This window comes from Schistocerca americana, chromosome 3 (assembly GCF_021461395.2).
Source record: "Schistocerca americana isolate TAMUIC-IGC-003095 chromosome 3, iqSchAmer2.1, whole genome shotgun sequence".
NCBI lineage: Eukaryota > Metazoa > Arthropoda > Insecta > Orthoptera > Acrididae > Schistocerca > Schistocerca americana.
This window is the reverse complement of record NC_060121.1, coordinates 804,659,560-804,674,784: the sequence shown is the minus strand read 5'-3', so window position 1 is coordinate 804,674,784 and position 15,225 is coordinate 804,659,560.

Here is a 15,225-nt window from a genome sequence, read left to right as displayed (position 1 = left end):
TCTGGTGACTTGCCCGTAGAATTATGTTGGATTTAGTTTGCGTTCCAGGTTACTACTGACGTATTTGGAAAACGCTAGTGGATTCAGTCACAGCTAACCTATCTGGAGGGAAGTTCCATTCGTATACATCGTACTGGTCCAAGCATTATTGGGGAAGTGATTGAAAAAAAAGTTGAGTGGATAGGAAGTTAAATTTTTAAAGATAATCTGTTTTTCAAGCAACTCGACCCAAGATGGCGAACATAACCAAAAAACTCGCAAAGTTGCCCAAAAGCATTTTCTTAAAAAAGTGAAAATGTACCTTCGGTCTAAAAAAGTTTAGTGAGATAGTTTTGGAGTTTAAAATGATCTATAGACTGCGTTTTATAAGTATCGATTGTTTTCATGCGTTTTGAGATACACCGGAAAAACCATTGAAATCGGGTTAACTATAATTCATTAATATCCACGTTACCGAACTTGCTGTTTACTGTATGATTACTTCGCGGTAAGTAAAAAAATACTTGTCTGAAAAATTAAAAAAAACGTTAATTATGTTTTGAGATATAAAGATTTTTTTTTGAAAAAATAGGTGCTCTCGATAGATATTCTCTGCAGCCCTACAATAAATGTATCAGGTTTTTTTCCTTAACAAAGAATTGTGGTATCATGCTATTAATTTTTGTTTTTAGATTTTATTAAGTGTAAGGATAAAAGAATGAGTTCGAATAACTTGCGCTTTTGTTGAGCGTGTTTTTTAACTAACTTGCTCAGTTTTTATTTTCTGGAAATAACTTTTATAGACAGAAATTTGACATTCCTCCCAGCGACGAAATAGACAAATACTCTGTCGATGCTTGCGACAAACTTTCAACGAAAATACTTTTGAGTTATAGTGTGAAAACGTTTACGACGATTGTTTTGATCCCTTCATCATACTACATGAAAATGTAGAAGAGGAAGAATAAGAAAATGAAGCAGATGCCTAGCCAAGAAAAAAAAAAAAAAAAAAAAGCCGGAATTTCATTCGTCAAATAATTTTCTCAATACAGGAAAATTGTGCAACATAGTTTTCATTATAATTATTTTATAGACGGTCATATTATTAAATATTCGTGTAAATAAATAAAATTCTTTAGACTTATCCTGATGCGTTGCATTTGTTTTATTTTGTACCAAAAACAAGTGCTTAAGTAATGAGGTAAGTGTTGAACAAAATGCTCCAAGTATAATGTTAAGCATTATAGCTTACGAAACTACCTGGCAGATTAAAACTGTGTGCGGAGCGAGACTCGAACTCGGGACCTTTGCCTTTCGCGGGCAAGTGTTCTACCAACTGAGCTACCCAAGCAAAACATTTAAGGTCGTAGAAAATTTTTTTTACTTAATTTCGTGAAGAATTGATAGAAATTTCTTTCTTTAAAACTATTTTCATAAGTAAAGAATTAAGATAATTAGTGAAAAAACACGCCCAACGAAGTGCAAATTTTTTCCAAATCGTTTTTGATCCTTACGATTCATAACATCGTAAAGATTATTTTATAGCATGGTAGCATAACTTTTTAAGAAAAAAAAGCCTACAACGGTTACTGTAGGGCTGTCCGCTTAGAATATACAGCCGGTCATCGAGAGCGTATTTTTTTTTCAAAACAACGATATATACCGAAAATAATAATTTTTTAATTTCTTAATCAAGTACTTTCTTTTAATTTACCGCAGGCTGTGCTTACAGTACACAGATTTCATTTTTTTTATTTATCAGTGCTCTGAACTTGCCCCCCTTCTAACAGCCGTGTACCGCAAGTCTCTAGAGGAACGGAGGGTTCCATGTGATTGGAAAAGAGCACAGATAGTCCCAGTCTTCAAGAAGGGTCATCGAGCAGATGCGCAAAACTATAGACCTATATCTCTGACGTCGATCTCTTGTAGAATTTTAGAACATGTTTTTTGCTCGAGTATCATGTCATTTCTGGAAACCCAGAATCTACTATGTAGGAATCAACATGGATTCCGGAAACAGCGATCGTGTGAGACCCAACTCGCTTTATGTGTTCATGAGACCCAGAAAATATTAGATACAGGCTCCCAGGTAGATGCTATTTTTCTTGACTTCCGGAAGGCGTTCGATACAGTTCCGCACTGTCGCCTGATAAACAAAGTAAGAGCCTACGGAATATCAGACCAGCTGTGTGGCTGGATTGAAGAGTTTTTAGCAAACAGAACACAGCATGTTGTTATCAATGGAGAGACGTCTACAGACGTTAAAGTAACCTCTGGCGTGCCACAGGGGAGTGTTATGGGACCATTGCTTTTCACAATATATATAAATGACCTAGTAGATAGTGTCGGAAGTTCCATGCGGCTTTTCGCGGATGATGCTGTAGTATAAAGAGCAGTTGCAGCATTAGAAAATTGTAGCGAAATGCAGGAAGATCTGCAGCGGATAGGCGCTTGGTGCAGGGAGTGGCAACTGACCCTTAACATAGACAAATGTAATGTATTGCGAATACATAGAAAGAAGGATCCTTTATTGTATGATTATATGATAGCGGAACAAACACTGGTAGCAGTTATTTCTGTAAAATATCTGGGAGTATGCGTGCTGAACGATTTGAAGTGGAATGATCATATAAAATTAATTGTTGGTAAGGCGGGTACCAGGTTGAGATTCATTGGGAGAGTGCTTAGAAAATGTAGTCCATCAACAAAGGTGGTGGCTTACAAAACACTCGTTCGACCTATACTTGAGTATTGCTCATCAGTGTGGGATCCGTACCAGATCGGTCTGACGGAGGAGATAGAGAAGATCCAAAGAAGAGCGGCGCGTTTCGTCACAGGGTTATTTGGTAACCGTGATAGCGTTACGGAGATGTTTAATAAACTCAAGTGGCAGACTTTGCAAGAGAGGCGCTCTGCATCGCGATGTAGCTTGCTCGCCAGGTTTCGAGAGGGTGCGTTTCTGGATGAGGTATCGAATATATTGCTTCCCCCTACTTATACCTCCCGAGTAGATCACGAATGTAAAATTAGAGAGATTAGAGCGCGCACGGAGGCTTTCGGAGGCTTTCAGACAGTCGTTCTTCCCGCGAACCATACGCGACTGGAACAGGAAAGGGAGGTAATGAAGTGGCACGTAAAGTGCCCTCCGCCACACACCGTTGGGTGGCTTGCGGAGTATCAATGTAGATGTAGATGGATGTAGATGACTGATTTGATCCGGCCCACTACGAATTCCCCTCCTGCCAACGTTTGCATCTCAGGATAGAATTTGCAACCTACGTCCTGAATTATATGCTGGAAGTATTCCAATCGCTGTCTTCCTCTACAGTTTTTACCCTCTGCAGCTGCCTCTGGTAGCATGGAAGTTATTCCATGAAGTTATAACAGTCCTATCATCCTGTTCCATCTTTTTGTTAGCGTTATCAAAAACTCCTTTCTGTGGTATCGATAGCTACGATGCCACAGCGTAGGTGCCCTTTCTAAGGTTGACACTACGAGAGCGGAAGATCTTCGCCGACCACAGCGCCTGCAGCTCTACGAGCGCCGCTCCACTTCAGCCGAGTTCATCAAGAGCAGACGGCGGGGACACTTCGCTTCAGCTTCGCTTGGTGTAGAGACATTGCTCTACTTACGACGGGTCTAAGGCTTCGCACCAACGTGCTCATCTGTACAAAGTTATGCATGCGTCTGTATATATTCACGCACCAGTATACCCCTTTTAAGTGTTTTACCTCACCTGCTCCTACTCGCTCCCTTCACTCGGCCAGCCTTTAAGTTTTCAGGAGCAGACCCACGCGCCGCCTTCCAGGCGGGATACAAAACTTTCCTTGCCGATTCTGGGAAGAACCCTCTCAGTCGTAATCTGACCACTCCACCTATTTTTCAACGTTCTTCTATAGCAATAAATTTCAAAAAGTTCTATTGTCTTGTGTTTCGGCTTTCCCACAATACATGTCTCACTGACATACAATGCCGTGCTCCATACGCACTTCTCAGAAATTTCTTCCCGGAATTAAGACCTGTTTTTGATAATACTAGACTTCTCTTGCGCCAGGAATGCCATTCCTAGGCTGCTTCTGATGTCCTCCTTGCTGCGTCCATCATTGGTTACTTTACTGCTGAGGTAGAGGATTCCTTAACTTCATCTACTTCATGATCATCAGTTCTGATGTTAAGTTTCTCGCTGTTCTCACTTCTGGTACTTCTCATTATTTCCGTCTTTCTTCGATTTACGCTCAATCTATATTTTGCACTTATTAGACTATAATTATTCTTCACTTTCACTGAGGATAGTAATGTCATCAGCGAGTCTTAACATTGATAGCTCTTCACCTTCAATTTTAATCCCACTCCTGACCCTTTCTTTTATTTCCGCCATTGCTTTTTCAACGTACAGACTGTACAGTAGGAATGAAAGACTAAATTCCTGTCTTCCACCCTTTTTAATCCGAGCACTTCGTTCTTGTTGTTCCACTGCTATTTTTCGCTCGTGCCTCTTCTACAGATTCTGTATTACCGGTCTTTCCCTATAGCTTACCCCTACTTTTCTCAGTATTCCTCATTTTACACTGTCTAACACTTTTCCGGGTCGACAAATTCTATGAACGTGCTTTGATTTATCTTCAGTTTTATTTCCATTATCAACTGCAATGTCAGAACTGCCTCTTCGGTGCCTTTACCTTTACTAAAGTCAAACTGACCGCCATTTTCATTTCCATTCTACTGCATATTATTGTTGTCAGTAACTTGAATGCATGAGATTTTAAGGTGATTGTGCGATAATTATCGCAGTTGTCGGCTCTTGCAATCTTGGGAATTGTCTGGATGATATTTTTCCGAAAGTCTGATGCTATATCACCAGTCTCATACATTCTACACATCTAGGTGAATTACCGTTTTGTTGCCACTTTCCCTAGTGATGTTACTAATTTCAATGTAACGTTAAATATGGCTTCTGCTTTATTTGATTTCAGGTCTTGCAAAACCCTTTTAAATTCTTATTCTAATACTGGACTGACTATACCTTCCACATCGACTGCTGTTTCTTCTTCTATCACGTCATCACACAGTCCCTTAGCCGCACTTAAGTATTCAGTTTACTATTTTCAGCTGTCTGCTCTCCTCTATGCGTTAATGATGGAACTCCCATTGCAATCTTATTGTTATCGCCCTTGTTTTTTATTCCACCTAAGGTTGTTTTGACGTTCCTATATGTTGAATCAGTCCTTCCAACAAGCAATTCTTTTTCGAGTTCTTCACATTTTTCATTTCGGCCCAGCTTCCTCGCCTTTCTGCTCATTTCATTCCTAAGTGACTTGTATTTCTCTATTGCTGAATTTCCGTGAACGGTTTTGTACTTCCTTCTTTCGTCGATCTGCTGGAGTATTTCTTCTGTTAGCCGCGGTTTCTTCGTAGTTACTTTCTTTGTATCTGTGTATTTCTTTCCAGTTTCCGTGATTGCCTAGTTTAGAGATGTCCAGTCCTCTTCATCTGAACTAGGTACTGAACTATTCATTAGCGCAATATCTACAGCCTTTGAGAAGTTGAAGCGTAACTTGTCATTCCTTAATACTTCCGTATCCCACTTCGTTGACCTTTGTTTCTCCCTGATTAGTCTCTTAAACTTCAACCTACTCTTCACCACTACCAAATTGTGATCTAAGTCTATATCTGCTCCTAGATATGCCTTACAATCCAGTATCCAATTTCGGAATTTTTGCCTGACCATGACGTAATGTAATAGGAATTCTCTCGTATCTCCCCGCCTTTTCCACGTGTACCACCTCTTCTTGTGATTCTTGGACAATGCGTTGGTTATTATCATCAGAAATTTATTTCAGAACTCAATTAGTCTTTCTCCTCTCTCATTCCTACTACCAAGCGAATATTCTCTTCTATTCCTTACCCTACAACCGCATTACAGTCCCTTATGGTTATTAGATTTTCATCTCCATTTGCGTTCAGTATCATCATATACTATCATCATATACTTTCTCTGTCTCTTCATATTTTGCTTGCGACTTGGGCATGTATACCCGGACTATTGTTGTTGGTGTCGGTTTTCTGTCGATTCTGATAAGTAGAACCCTACCACTGAAGCGTTCACAGTAACACGCTCTCTGTCTTGCGTTCCTATCCACAACGAATCCTACACCCATTATATCATTTTCTGCTGCTACTGATAATATTCTATACTCACCTGCCCAGAAATCCTTGTCTTCTTTCCATTTAACTGACGCTCGCTATATATAAACTGTGCCTTAGCATTTGTAGCTTTCCTATCCCTTCAAACTTCTGACAATCCAAGACTGAACGCTTAGAACGTTATCCTTTCGTTGATTGTTGAATCTTTTTCTCATGGTGAGCTCCTCCTTGGCACTCTGCTCCCGGAGATCGGGAAGGAGGACCACTCCAGAGTCTTTTGCCAATGGAGAGATGACCATGACGCTTTTCAGTTACAAGCAACGTGTCTTGTAGATACACGTCATGTGCCTTTAATTCCGTGGTTGCCAGTGCCTTCTGCACCCTTATTCCGTTGTTCATTGATGATTCTTCCGCCTTTGGAGGCAGTTTCCTACCCCTGGGCAATAGTGTGCTCCGAACCTCTGTCCGATTCTCTACCATCTTCGAGAAGGCCGTTGGCAGAATGAGGTTAAGTCTTCGGCCGCCATTGCTGATGATTTCTGTCCAAAAAGAAGTCGCGGGGTTCGAACCCGTGATCGAGGAGGTCTATATTACTTGTCAAAGCAACGAAATAGTGTGGGAGCGTGAATGTTAAAAGTCATAGAGAATTCGATTTTTAACGGTTTTTCAGTACATTTTGAAACGTAAGACAGCAATCGGCTCTAATAGGAAAAAATCTGATAGATCATTTCAAGCCCTACAACTTCCTTATTCAACATTCTACGATCGAAGCTATAGTTCTTTACTTATTTAAGAAAACCCGTGGTTTGCAACTTCGTGGATTTTTTTTTGCCCTGTTCACCATCTTGGATGGAGATTCATGAAAGAGAAGCCCTATTTAGAATTTAATTTCCCACACTCTCATATTTTTGGTTTTCACATAATAATTTTTGTAAATTTAACACTAGCCGTGTCGGATTGGTAGTACTATACGGCAGTACTAGAAAATGTGAAATTAATGTTACGTTTACTCTAAACATAAAGCGCTGGCCTGGCTGAGTTCAGTGCTGTCAGCCCGATCAGTAACTGCAGTAACGGAGATTGAGATGTGTGACTAATCCGACCGTTATTTTAAACGATTCCGATACTGTGCTCACAGGCGGTGCGTCCGTGTGCAGTTGGTGTAATTAGTAAGCGTTGGTACTTGTAACCTGCGTACGTTGTTGTAAGGGCAATTAAAATTGTGTTCAAGTGGCCAAAACTAGTATGTTAATTTTTTATGTAAGTGAGATAAGGCTCAGTGAGTTTTCGGGGAATTGCTATGGAAGCACTTGTGTAATACAGTGGGCCGGTGGTCCTTGGAACTGTCAAGACTTAGCTTCCAAAGGTGAGTTCAGTACTATATACTACAGGTTACGGCAATTCACGAGAAGCAAAACGGTCTCTGCCTTTCGTAATCTAAGAATGATTCTCTTCTCTTGCTGGTTATTGTTAAGCAGTACTATCCTTTTAGGGTAAACATAATAAACCCGGCCAGGTTTTGTTTTGGTTTCTCTAGCGGGGTCTACCATACTGCGCCGCTTTCTGTTGAGTACAGAGCACCGCTGCAACTGTGTGATTACTGTTTGTAAAAAGTGCATCAGGTCAAGTCCTGAATAGAAAGAAGCCGTGAAATAATACCAGAAATGACAACCTTGGATTAGAAGAACGTCAGATAAGTGCCAAAAGTGGCTGAATGTAAATAATATAAAACGTGACAATGACGAATACTTAATATTATAACATTATAATGGAGTAAAATTTATATTACAATTTCCACCGATACATAGAATTTCACTCCATTGTAAAAATCATATCGCAGCCCACGATGGAGTAATGTAGACAGGTCGAGTCACTGGAACTAAAAAGAAATATAAATAACCCGTTAAAATACGGCGCAGTGACGGGAACGAAAGAAAATACAGAAAACCGGAGAAAACCATACCATGTGCTAGTAGATGAGTAAAGTACAGGACAGCACCGGGAATGCGGGCAGAATAACGCGGATGGGCCACTGGACAGATTGCGCATGCGCAGAAGAGCTGAGGCGGACCGTTGAATGTGAGAATAATACTAGGAATCGGGTGCACACTAGATTACAAAGCCAAATACTTGCATCAGAAAATATAAACTAGATACTATTGGAGGACTTAAATGGTGTACTGTTTCTATTGTGGGCTGCGACATGATTTTGGGATTGGAGTGAAGTTCTAGGGCCGGCTGATGTTGTCTATCGGTTCTAGGCGATTCAGTCCGGAACAGCGCGGCTGCTACAGTCGCAGGTTCGAATCCTGCCTACGGCATGGATGTGTGTGATGTCCTTAGGTTAGTTAGGTTAAGTAGTTCTAAGTCTAGGGGACTGATGACCTCAGATGTAGTGCGTAGAGTCATTTAAACCATTTAAAGTTCTAGGAATCGGGAGAAAGTTTAATTTCAATTGTGCTCTTGTGTCATGTTGTACACATAAGTGTTGGTCATTGCCACATTTTATATTACTTCTATTGAGCCACTAACAATGATCCGACGTAATTTTTATCCAAGTTTGTCACTTCCTGGTATTATTTCACGGTTTATTTCCATTCAGGAATTCACCTAGTGATGTAACTAACGTTACCAAACCAGTCGTGCTTTTTAAATAAAGTAACCACAAGAGATATTTTAGCTGTGGATCTCCGTTGAATAAACATTTGTGTTATGCGCTTTCGTTTATAAGTGTACGAGGACATGTACCTGCAAAGAAACTAAAATTTTGTTTCGGAGGCGACAATTGAAACTTGGTGCCTAGCTTTCGTTTCAAACTAATTTTTCTACAACTATCTGGCACGTACACACGTTGATTTTTGCCTGCAGTTTCTCATCCAGGAAATACAGCCTACTTGCAGCTGAATGGTCAGTTGCGGAAGAAAGACCGTTATATGAAGGAAATTTCGAGGTATATTGAGTCTACTGAAGCGACCTTGAAACTCACAGAATTTTATCTGACATACAAGAGGCGTGAAGAAGGCACGACAGCAGCCCTGTCCAGTCTCCTGACAAAGAAACAGCTACTAATTAAATATTACTTTCATTCCCAATCATAGCTTGGAATTGCTTGTGAAATTACGTATCTATTGATATTGGTCATGAGTGGATCAAGTTACTTATTGGAAAGTTGATGAAAATTAATTGGTGAATAAACAATATTAAACAAAATTTACCGGTAATCTGACAGCACTGACAGATTTCCTGAACAGGATATTGACTGGTGTGGGCGAAGAAATTTTGAGGACCGCGGAGTAATTATTGCTGATAATTTGCAAGATGCCGAAATTCTTTAGAGATTCCAAGCCGTTACTATGACTTTCAAGTTGTGGATACTTTGAAGCACAGGGGTACAAGGCCTTCCCATCTACGCAGAATCGGCGAGCCGCTTAAATCTCTCCAACTCCAGAGCTAGGAAGCCGGCCTTCACTGGTCGGAACACACTATGACCAGTATCCCTATTTGTTTGGCTACCAAATCTTCTTTCTGTCGGCGGACGGCTGCTCTGGTGAGACGTCCGAATCTAAAAATCTGCGAGAGACGCTCACAGCACACCATTTCGTTGCAGCTTTTAGTCGGAGCTTTATCGTGCTAGCGGTAATGCGGATGTTGCCGCCCTTTTCAACCGCTGTGCGCTTACTTACATTACTTGATAGAAACCGTGAGCAGAGCTATTCGTTTTAGCAACACAGTTTCTAAATACAACGCCCACGGCAATTTATGTCCAAGCAATGCAACCGTTCACATCGCTATCGACGGTCAAGGAGATTTTTTCCACTCTGACACGACAAGCTATTTCGTGCTGCCTCTATCTGAGCTATCGTTTGGACGCAGATCTCATGGATTCCCCCTTTGATTTCAAATTCACATTATTTTATGAGTTTATGTTAGCACACTCTCTCAGTGTAGCTGGAAGAGTTGTTTATATTTCATTTCCTATTTCAGTGTAATTTTATTATTTATTGTTGACCTGTAGCAAGACACAGCTGTGCCACATCATTTCTTTAACTGTGATTGCATCTATGTCTTGTAGAATGTGACAGCTGTTCTAACATTTCAGACGTTTTAGAGAGACAGTTCTGACGTTGCGGGTAATAATAGAAGCCAGACTGAAGAAAAGTCAAGACACCTTCATGGGTTTTGTCGACTGGTAAAAGCCTTCGACAGTGTAAAATGTTTCAAAACGTTCGGGATCCTTAGGAAAATAGAGGTAAGCTGTAGGGTAATACGGGTTACTTACAATTGTAACCTCCCCACAAAATATTTTACCGCAACCTCTCAACAGAAAATATTAACATAAATAATAGTCGCGTTTCGTGTAACCTCAAAACAGAAAAATTCCTAAACCTCTCAACAGTAAAAAATTATAATTATGTCGTTCACATTCAGTGTAACGTCCCAACAAAAAAAAAAAAAAATTCAGTAACCTGGTGATAATACACTCCCGGAAATGGAAAAAAGAACACATTGACACCGGTGTGTCAGACCCACCATACTTGCTCCGGACACTGCGAGAGGGCTGTACAAGCAATGATCACACGCACGGCACAGCGGACACACCAGGAACCGCGGTGTTGGCCGTCGAATGGCGCTAGCTGCGCAGCATTTGTGCACCGCCGCCGTCAGTGTCAGCCAGTTTGCCGTGGCATACGGAGCTCCATCGCAGTCTTTAACACTGGTAGCATGCCGCGACAGCTTGGACGTGAACCGTATGTGCAGTTGACGGACTTTGAGCGAGGGCGTATAGTGGGCATGCGGGAGGCCGGGTGGACGTACCGCCGAATTGCTCAACACGTGGGGCGTGAGGTCTCCACAGTACATCGATGTTGTCGCCAGTGGTCGGCGGAAGGTGCACGTGCCCGTCGACCTGGGACCGGACCGCAGCAACGTACGGTGCACGCCAAGACCGTAGGATCCTACGCAGTGCCGTAGGGGACCGCACCGCCACTTCCCAGCAAATTAGGGACACTGTTGCTCCTGGGGTATCGGCGAGGACCATTCGCAACCGTCTCCATGAAGCTGGGCTACGGTCCCGCACACCGTTAGGCCGTCTTCCGCTCACGCCCCAACATCGTGCAGCCCGCCTCCAGTGGTGTCGCGACAGGCGTGAATGGAGGGACGAATGGAGACGTGTCGTCTTCAGCGATGAGAGTCGCTTCTGCCTTGGTGCCAATGATGGTCGTATGCGTGTTTGGCGCCGTGCAGGTGAGCGCCACAATCAGGACTGCATACGACCGAGGCACACAGGGCCAACACCCGGCATCATGGTGTGGGGAGCGATCTCCTACACTGGCCGTACACCACTGGTGATCGTCGAGGGGTCACTGAATAGTGTACGGTACATCCAAACCGTCATCGAACCCATCGTTCTACCATTCCTAGACCGGCACGGGAACTTGCTGTTCCATGAGGACAAAGCACGTCCGCATGTATCCCGTGCCACCCAACGTGCTCTAGAAGGTGTAAGTCAACTACCCTGGCCAGCAAGATCTCCGGATCTGTCCCCCATTGAGCATGTTTGGGACTGGATGAAGCGTCGTCTCACGCGGTCTGCTCGTCCAGCACGAACGCTGGTCCAACTGAGGCGCCAGGTGGAAATGGCATGGCAAGCCGTTCCACAGGACTACATCCAGTATCTCTACGATCGTCTCCATGGGAGAATAGCAGCCGGCATTGCTGCGAAAGGTGGATATACACTGTACTAGTGCCGACATTGTGCATGCTCTGTTGCCTGTGTCTATGAGCCTGTGGTTCTGTCAGTGTGATCATGTGATGTATCTGACCCCAGGAATGTGTCAATAAAGTTTCCCCTTCCTGGGACAATGAATTCACGGTGTTCTTATTTCAATTTCCAGGAGTGTACAATGTAACTAGCCTCTCAACTAAATTGTCACTCACTTATAATTTTTCAATAATTGACTGTGAATTTAACCTGGTAAATTTTGGATGTCAGCAGTGCTGCGTCATGGCCCTGAAAGATGATTCTGAATAAAAAAGGAGAAAAATTGTTACCTTGAAAGGTCTCTGCTGGATTCCTTTCATGTTAATTTCTTAAATCTGTTGTCATTTACGGCATAAATTCCTCTTCTAAATTTACTGTGGCGTTTCTGACTATCTGGGAGGAGACTGGGTAGTGGAACGTGTTACTTTTACACATAAACAAGAGCGATCTGTCACACTACTACACTTTAAAACATAGTTTATATGTAATTCATGTCACACAGTCTCATACGGAACCTACATCCGCGTTCTTTTATATACTGTATATGATAAGATACTGTCATCCCCCTTCCCTTCTGTGTGAGAGGATGAATGAGCAAATGTATTTCTAGTTGCATCCTTGAGGGTAGCAGACAAGCCTGTCTGCTAGAGAACAGTAGGACCAACGTCGGAACAGGTAGCTACGCTTTCTAAAAGCAAAGAGGTTTCTATCCTTAGTATGGTCCTGTCCGTCCCTTGTCATGTTGGTATAGGAAGCTGCCTCTCTGGCCACTTCCGTTTGTATTTGTGAGCCACCCTCAGGAAGGGACCAGGGCAGTCTGTCCGTGGCGAGCGTCTGAAGTGGTAAGATCTCCGGCTAAGCGCGTGTCTGCTAAGTCCGTAGGACAATGGATTTCTTAAGTTCAGCCTAACTGAAAATTTAATCACCTTTATTTCAGGTTTAGTTCTAAAATATCTAATGTTATCTTAAATTGCAACGCAGTGTAATTCGAGTGTGAAGTTCAGAATATATTCCGGTAGTTGCTTTGTCACTACTTTATGAGTAAAGTGGAACCATGTGTTGATCAGTAACTCTAACTAGCATCATCAATCTTCAATGCGAATGTGTGTGAGATTATAACGTCTCGTCTTGACAATATTTTTCAATATAGCAACTTTTCTTTATGTTCAACCCACGTGGGTTGTACTTTGTGAGACCAGTACCACGTGCTTATACAATTGTTTGACCCATCAGGTTAATAGTAAGACGATAGTAACCAGTTTGAGGTTTTTATTTTGTAAATTGCTTTTCGATCTAATTTATTTTAATTATCGAAATTTATTGTGGAGTTACACTCTTTGTGTAAACCAAGTTGACCACGTGAAGCATGTGGTGTAATCATCAAAGTAGCCCTCAGCTACTCTTTTCGGGAAAATTTCACAGGGAGTTAGTATGAATTTAGTATATCAGTGTGTGGTAATTACATGACGGACAGGATTGTGCTACGAACGTAATTTCTTTGGGTGAAAATTGAAACGGTTGGTTGTGGTTAATTTCCTCTTGCATATGTTTCAACGTTCTTTGTGTGTTATTTTATGAATGCAGTGTTATATGCAGTCTCCCAATCTTGGCTCCATATTTGATGTGTTCCGTAAGATTACAAACTCACATTTTCACAGTCCTAAATAAGGCACCAGCTTAGTTATGACTCACGTTAATATGCTGAAATTTCAATGATCAATGTTAAAATAAATTTCCAAATATAAACTGATTTATTTGTTTTGATTTAAATTCTCTTTATATATATATATATATATATATATCACCGGTTGTCGTATGACTATTAAAAGATTATAATTAATGTTAGTCTGGTTGGGAATTTGGTAAGCTAGACTGGATACCTGGTGAAACAGTTGCGCAGTAATGCAAGGTTAACTTCCCCAGGCAGCTCACAGCTTTTAATCCGCTTTTATTGTCTATCAGTACCGCTTTCATAGCAAATTAAAGCAACAACGTTACAACCCCAATGAAGTCGCCAGATAACGCATATATATCTGCTCCTAAAATAATGTTTTCTGGCACAGCCCTGTGCAATGTTGGCCGATGGGTTTGTCATTTATGAAAGGAAGCAACTGATTTTTCTTTTGCAACAATCGGGATGATCATGGATGGGAGAAATTAGTAAATTCTTTAAATTGAAATGAATGGTTGTTAAAAGTTACTATTTATGAGAAAGATTATTATTACGAGATTTTTTAAAACATTTACATGGGACTTGAGATGACATTACTACATATGCGCGAGGTTGCTTTTTACCTTATACAATAATACTCAGGCTCCTGTATCGCTGCACCGCGACCGGCACAGCCAACACGATACACCAGACCAGACCAGACCAGACTGCAGACTAGCAACAACTTACTGCTACAGCTACACAGTTCGTACTGCAGTCAACACTGCTCTCTGGTCAAAGATTCTCTTATACCTTGCATATCACAGGCAGCGCATGAGCAATACATCGAAATTACATCTCCTCGGACCTCTTACATAACCCTCCACTGGAGGGGCAAAAATTTGGCAGCGATGGTGAGTCAATTGGACTTGCCATGAGCAACAAATTTTTCTATAATCTACTTAATTAACTAAGTCTACAGTCACAGAGTATATACATGTATATATAAGTGCAGAACATGAAATGAAATAGAGTGCACATGCACTGAGTACAGAACATATCAAGAAATGACAAAATGTATACGCAATGAGTACAAAACACATTAACAAATGACATAAAGTGCACACGCAAGGTATATATTTTTTACCATTTTACAAGAACTAGGATAGGAAAGGGAAGGATTGCATCATGGTTGTAGCACAGTAGGTTGCACGTAGCTGTACTGAAAGTACATATCTTTCTACAGAAGCATAACACCAAGTGAGACAATCTGAAGTTCTCTTCCCTGAAATATTAATCAGCGTAACCAAGACACTGAAATGTCGTATTAATATTCAATGTTATCATTTTGGTAGTACATTAGGTACACCAAACAGTGGGACCATAATAACATCTGCATCGTTCAAGGTGGTGGACAGCATGATGTGTCAACACCACATTCTTGTAGAATCCACGCTCTTTCACCAACGTAGAATTAGTGCAAAATCCAAATATAGTGCTCCATGATCATGAGGATGGACAGGACAAACGGATATTGCAGTAATTTCTGGTACTTAGGTCAGAAGGTGAAGGACATTAAGTCTTATGCTAGTCATCATTGAGAATTACACTAGTCTATCAACCGATTTGAGTAATTGTTGGCACTCATTGCCTAGTTACTAAACATTTCTGTACTATGTATGGAGTATTA